The sequence below is a fragment of the Mastomys coucha genome, unplaced genomic scaffold, assembly GCF_008632895.1.
Source record: "Mastomys coucha isolate ucsf_1 unplaced genomic scaffold, UCSF_Mcou_1 pScaffold16, whole genome shotgun sequence".
NCBI classification, from domain to species: Eukaryota; Metazoa; Chordata; class Mammalia; order Rodentia; family Muridae; genus Mastomys; species Mastomys coucha.
In genome coordinates, this window is record NW_022196898.1 from 1,397,049 (window position 1) to 1,403,682 (window position 6,634).

The window sequence follows — 6,634 nt, forward strand, 5'->3', positions numbered from 1 at the left end:
ACACTCCACCCTCTCCCGATTACTAGCCCTGGCATTCCTCTATACTGGGGTACAGAATCTTCACAGGGCCAAGGTCCTCTCCTCCCGTTGATGACCAACTTGGCCATCCTCTACTATACACATGCTGCCAGAGCAATCAGTCCCACCATGCATAGTCCTTGGTTGGTGATTTAGTCCCTAAAAGCTCTGAGGGTACTAGTTACTTCATATTGCTGTTTGTCCTAAGGGGCTGCAAATCCTTCAGCTCCTTTGGTCCTTTCTTTAACTCCTTCATTAGGGACCCTGTACTCAGTTCAATGGATGACTGTGAGCCTCTACTTCTTTATTAGTCGGGTACTGTCAGGAGCTCTGAGTTCTTAATATCAACATACTTTTCTGTATGTCCACAGATGGGTGAGTATTTACAGTAATGACTTTTATTATAAATTTTTATATTATTCCCAGAGGGAAACCATCCAAGCAAGAGCAGAGACCAGAAAGAGCTTTTTCTTCACCAGAACTCAACATCAAAATCTAAGTTCAAATGGTGGTAGCTACCATTTCTATGTGGGCTTAGTTGTCATTAACCTGGAGCAAACTATGTTAACGTATATATCACACAGTCTCCTCATCTGTGGAAGAGCCTAGTTGACAAACTTGAGGCTTGAGACTTAAGACTTGAGACTTAAGCCTTGAGGCTTAATATGGGAAGATCAAAATAGCTCAAGATGATATATGGAGGGCAAAGCAAAAAAAGCTGAGAAAGGTAGAGGTTGGTCTATAACTGATAGTCAAATAGTGCAGCCATCTATAAATTATATTGCATTCTGATGGATAGATGGAAGAGTACAGAAACCTGCATGGCTCTGCCAAGAACAAAGAGACCTTGATTGGGTCCTTTAAACTCTCTAAACCTCACTCTCCTGCTCTGTAAAGGGAAGAGGACTATGACGTCTGTTTCATCCCTAGGGTCCCAGGTCGAGTGTCCAGGTTCCAGAAAAACAACTAAAACTACATTCCCCCCAAGGTGCAGAGGGACTTGCATCACCCAGCGCTCGCAAGAATCTAAATCTTGACTGAGATCTTCTACGAGCAAAGAATAAGCACTGAAAGGCCTTGCCAGGCACTTGACAGTCATTTAGTGATGCAGACGTGAGCATAGCTCTCTTAAGCAGATACCCAGATGTCTGTCCCACTTGGAGGTGTGGTTAAAAGTTCATGTTTGACTTTAGGATGTGCACAAAGGACCCTTTCTAGTGTTATAGGCACAGCTTTGCACAGCCAATAGGGCGGCTCCACAGAGAGGATAACACACTGTCAACTCACATCTTACCAATGACACTTGCTGTTGAGCTTGACACACCATATTTGTGCATACATTCTCCTCGATAAATATCTGTTGCATAACTTTCCTAAGCCAGGCTATAAAGAAGGAAGGAGAAAACTCAAAGATATCACACACACACACACAACCCCGCCACACACACTAACACACACACACACACACACACACACACACACACACACACACCACTCACTACAGAAGAGGAATCTACTCAGAAAACACAGGTACACAAGCCATTCCAAAGTGACTTTCCTCGGTATCACAGGGTTTGAGATAGAAATATATTCATTATCTTCCTTCAGCAGAGTGAGCCACCAGTTCTACATGACTAGTGCTCAGAGACTTCTCCAGTGAAAGGAGAACACATGGACGAAGAGAAAGGAAGTGTGACTTGGGGGGATGCTCACCCCAGGAAGGGAAATCCATACAAACACAGGCCTTGAGGCAGGAAGCCTCAGGGCAACCAGGATAAAAGCAACTGAAACTTGCAAAAGCGCTCAACCACCTACAGGTCCCTAATCACTGTGTCGCTTCCTCCTTCACTGAATCCTGTCTAAGACTACCACACCAAGCAGTAGAGGCACCTCCTTGACCCAAGCAATTGTTTCTTTCCCCAGAATCACTCATTTTATGAAGTGAACTGGCTAGCAGCTGGACATCAGTTTAGATGTCTAAAGGGCCAGCCTGTCCACTAACATGGGGAAAGAAATGCCCTTCCCATTTTTGTTCATATGAAGAAAGAATATAGAGGTGTGAGTTCCGTCCTCCCCTCTGTCCTTTTACCTTAAGATGAATTATCTGCCTGTGTCTGATCCACTCATTTCCATCCACAAAAAAAGCATGGAAATATGTCAGGAACGTAAGAAGCCAAAAAGCTGAAGCATTGAGAATGCCAGTAGAAGACGGTATTCAGAAATACGGACAGGACTACATACAGCAGTACATCACTGTTCTGCTGAGCAAGTTATTAGTATTGTTAGCCGTAACCATAGAGGCCACCAAGTCTCTGTAATGAACTTCCTTTGAAAATCAGGAGGGCCTAAAGCATAAGACAGCATCAGCTTCACATCATGACCAAAAATAAACTGAGAACCGAGGCTGACCAAGGACAAATATTATGAGTTGTATAAAGACATTCCAATCCAAGATGCACAGTGGCCCCAAAAGACTATAGATTTTAAAGTCTATTGCCTGGTGATGGTATAGTACTGTACAGTAGCACATGGCTCTCATTTGCAATGATGTTGAGGTAGCCACACTTGCAACACTGCAGTCACATGGGAGGACCACATGTAAATATGCACAGTATGGTGCATTTAATAATGACAACAACAGAGTTTCTGGCTTGTGCATCTACCATGCCAAGACTTTATCATTGTTTTAGAGTATAATCAATATTATATTTTATTTTTATTTTAAACATTTGCTAGGAACCTCTAGGCTGAGGTAACCCTTGTCTCTTCAGTGGAGCCAGAGGCCATGTTGCATAGTTGGCCTTGACCATCTAAGCTGTGATGGTACTCCATGATGTTCATTAACAAACTCACAGAATGGCATGTTCGACAGTAGAATCTCTGCCATTAAGCTGCACATAAAACAAAAGAGAAACTGTTTTCAGACACACCCAACAGTGACCTTGCTTGCAACCAAGTGAGCCTAAATCATACCATTTCCAAGGGTTAGAGTCCTTTAAAATCTTGTTTTCAAAGACTTTTTTTTTAATAAATAAATAAATTACTTTCCTTGCAAGGAAGGTCTCTGCCTCAATTAGCTTCTGAAACACTGTGGGTCTATTGTTTTAAAGTTTGATGCCTGGCCCTTCGCCTTTGACACACCACCCTCTGACAAGCTCCTCTCAACTGGCAGTTTCTATTTATATTCCAACATATTAGTATAACAAATTTAAATAAAATTCTCCACTTGTATCATTAATTAGCATTTGGCAATGGGCCTGATTAAATGCCCTTGGCAACAAAATGATTTAAATATCGAAAAGGTTATTTTTATCATGTATTAAAAATGCCTGTTCGGCAACTATTCCCACCAATTTCCCCTCCTCTGCTCAGAGGCCAAGTGTGGACCTTCATACACCTCTCCAGGTTGGATTGCATAGCTGCCAGCCAGCTCGGTCATCTCCTCTAACAAATAAGGAAAGCTTCTCACATTGAGAGCGGTTCAAATGAGTCTTTTCTTTTTTTAGGTTGGATGAATAAAATATTCCTCGTTTAGTTCAAGCTAAACTTCTAAGAAATTAGATTCTCCTTCTGGTTATCCATACTTTTCAGAACTACAAACAAACTATTTAAGCAGATCTAATGGAGCTCCTCTGTGAAATGGAAGGGACTTGGTCAAGTACCGGGATTGACTATGAACTGTATATGATGTAGTAAAACCACCAACCAAAGAGTATACATGGAGAGACCCATGGCTCCAACTGCTGCAAGTGTAGCAGAGGATGGCCTAGTTGGTCATCAATGGGAGGAGAGGCCCTCAGTCCTGTGAAGGCTCGATGCCCCAGTGTAGGGGAATGCCAGGGTAGTGAGGTGGGAGTGGGTAGGTGGGTAGGTGGGTAGGAGAATACCCTCATAGAAGCAGTGGGGAAAGGGGATGGAGTAGGGGGTTTTCGGAGGGGAAGCCAGGAAGGGGGATAACATTTGAAATGTAAATAAATAAAATAGCCAATAAAAGAAAGAGGGAGGGAGGGAGGGAGGGAGGGGGAGAGGGAGAGGGAGAAGGAGAGAGAGAGAGAGAGAAAGAGAGAGAGAGAAAAGAAGGAAAGAAAGAAAGAAAGAAAGAAAGAAAGAAAGAAAGAAAGAAAGAAAGAAAGAAGGAAAGAAGGAAAGAAAGAGAGGAAAGTCGGTCTTTGCTTTGTAACTCTGAACTTTCATTCACAGGACTCTTGTGTTCACCCCTGACTTTCTCCAGCACATGGCCCAATGCCTAGCAAACTGTAAAGACTCTCCAAACATTGGGTCCAAGAAGGAAGTGACAAATACCCATTCATTCTACACCAAAGATCAAGCAGGAGATTGAATTGGAGAGCTCGATACTCTTCCAGAGAACCTGAAATCAGTTCAGGACAGCCAAACTGAACTACCTAAACCCACCTATAACTACAATTCCAGGAGTCTGGTACCCTCTCTGGCCTCTGTGGACACCTATACATGCATGGCTTGCATCTCCACAGATTCATGCACATACACACAAAAACTAAATCTTAAAAAGTAAATAAGGGATATGATTGAATGTTTCTCCTTGCTTGTGATTCTAATTAAATGTGAGATGCAGCTGTCTACAATAAACAGTGTGGAAAGAAAATATTGGGAGAAAGCAATAGAAGAAACCTTAGAAAATCATGTTTTCTCTGCTTATGAGGTAATCTGGGTGATTGACCTAGAAAAAACGGAGGAAAGGTGGAAGAAGAAAGAGAATAAAAAGAAGTTTATCCATAACTGACGTAAGGAAATGTTATCCTCAAATAAGTCTTCTCACTGAGTCATCTAGAAGATGCTCCAGATAATCGCTGTATGGAATGAATAAAAATAGCCATTTCCTGAGATATTCCCAGACAGAATGGTATGTGATTTTCTGGCACATGAGGGGAGTTAGAAAAATTGTCCCATGATAATTAAGGGTTTGGTCACTAGACTAAAGATTTAAATGCTAGAAATGAAGACTTCTATCTAATAAAACTTTTTCAGTGCTCCCTTGACATACAAGTAAATATTGATGGAGCAAAGACCTGGAAGACAAAGAAAGATAAGGAGTTGAATGTTCACATGTCTGGGAAACCCTCAAGAAAGAAACTTGGCATGGTGACAGTGACCTTTACTCTCAGAACTATGGAGGCAGAGGCAGATAGATCTTTGAGTTTGAGGCCAGCCTGGTCTACAGAGCCAGTTCCAAGGCATCCAGAGCTACACAGAGAAAACCTGTCTCTAAAAGAAAAAAGAAAGAATGGAAGAGAAGGAGGGTGGGGAGGAGGGAGAGAGAAAAGCAAACAATGAGACAAAAAGGAAACAAAGAAAGAGAAATTGGAAATATCTAGTGCAAGACAAGAACCTCAAAGTCTGGAGAGGAGGTAGTTAGAAAGCACCCACCATCTTCTGTCATAAAGGTGTTACTCAACTTTTAGCAAAAAGGAAAACCCAAATATGGAAAGAAATCAGAGCTGATCTAAGACACACTGCTAATCAGTCAGACATTCACAAGCAGAGCATGGCTCCTTTTCAGTCATAACCCATCAATGAAGAAGGCCAGTTTTAGGACAAGTCATATAGGGCTGAAACTGCCCTCTGAATATCAGTGCTAGTTTTTATATCCTCCCCAGAACACTCAGTTCCCACCATTTTAATAAATACACATTTCTGTGATTGGTTGCAGATTCTTAATTATCTTCTTTCCTTTCTTTGGTGCCGAGGACGCAAGTTTAGCTTCCAGCACCCAGGTCAACTGGCCTACAATAGCCTGAAACTCTACCTCCAACACCCCCTGTGTACCCTCTGTGGGCACTGCCACGCATGTATGCTTACACATACATAGATACACATACATTCACACAAATAGAAATTAAGATAATAGAAATTAAGATAAATATAAAATAATAAAGTAACAGGCAAATGGATGGACTTGCCTACTTTGTGAGAGAAGGAAAAAGGTGGATTAAAAAATGATCTAGCCAGATGTTACCCTAAGGATATTACATGTATTATCTCTCTTAATCCATATATCCCTGAAATTAGTATACTAGTAAGAATATTATTTCTATTTCAGAGATAAAGGAATTTAAAATCAAGAGGATTTACCAGTTTTGACAAAGCTGACAATCAGTGCCAGAAGGAGATGAACATAGGTCAGTTGGAGCAAAAGCAGCTATGATCCCCTCCAGGACCAAGCAGTGTCCACAATGAGAGGAGGGCTCAAGATAACAGCCACACACTTATTCTGGGCCACAAATATACACCCATCTTTATATAACCTTTATTGGGTTCACAGTAAGCACTGCCAATGACTGCCCTCAGCTGCTTCTGCAATTTTGTCCTGTACCCTGGAAATAATTGTCATACATGAGGATCGTGACCCTTGTGGGTACTTTTTAACTAAAGCTCTTGTGAGGTGAATATTGCCTCTGTTATGAGTACTAATTTTGTCTATCAGTCTTATCTTGGTCTTATGATCTTTACTACTACAACCACCACCAGGACCAAATTGTATCTTCTTATTCTCTGCAGGTTCTGCTGCAGTGCCTTGCAAATAATTGTAGCAAATGGCTTCGGAACTGATCTGAGATCTAATGGAGTGAACTGACTT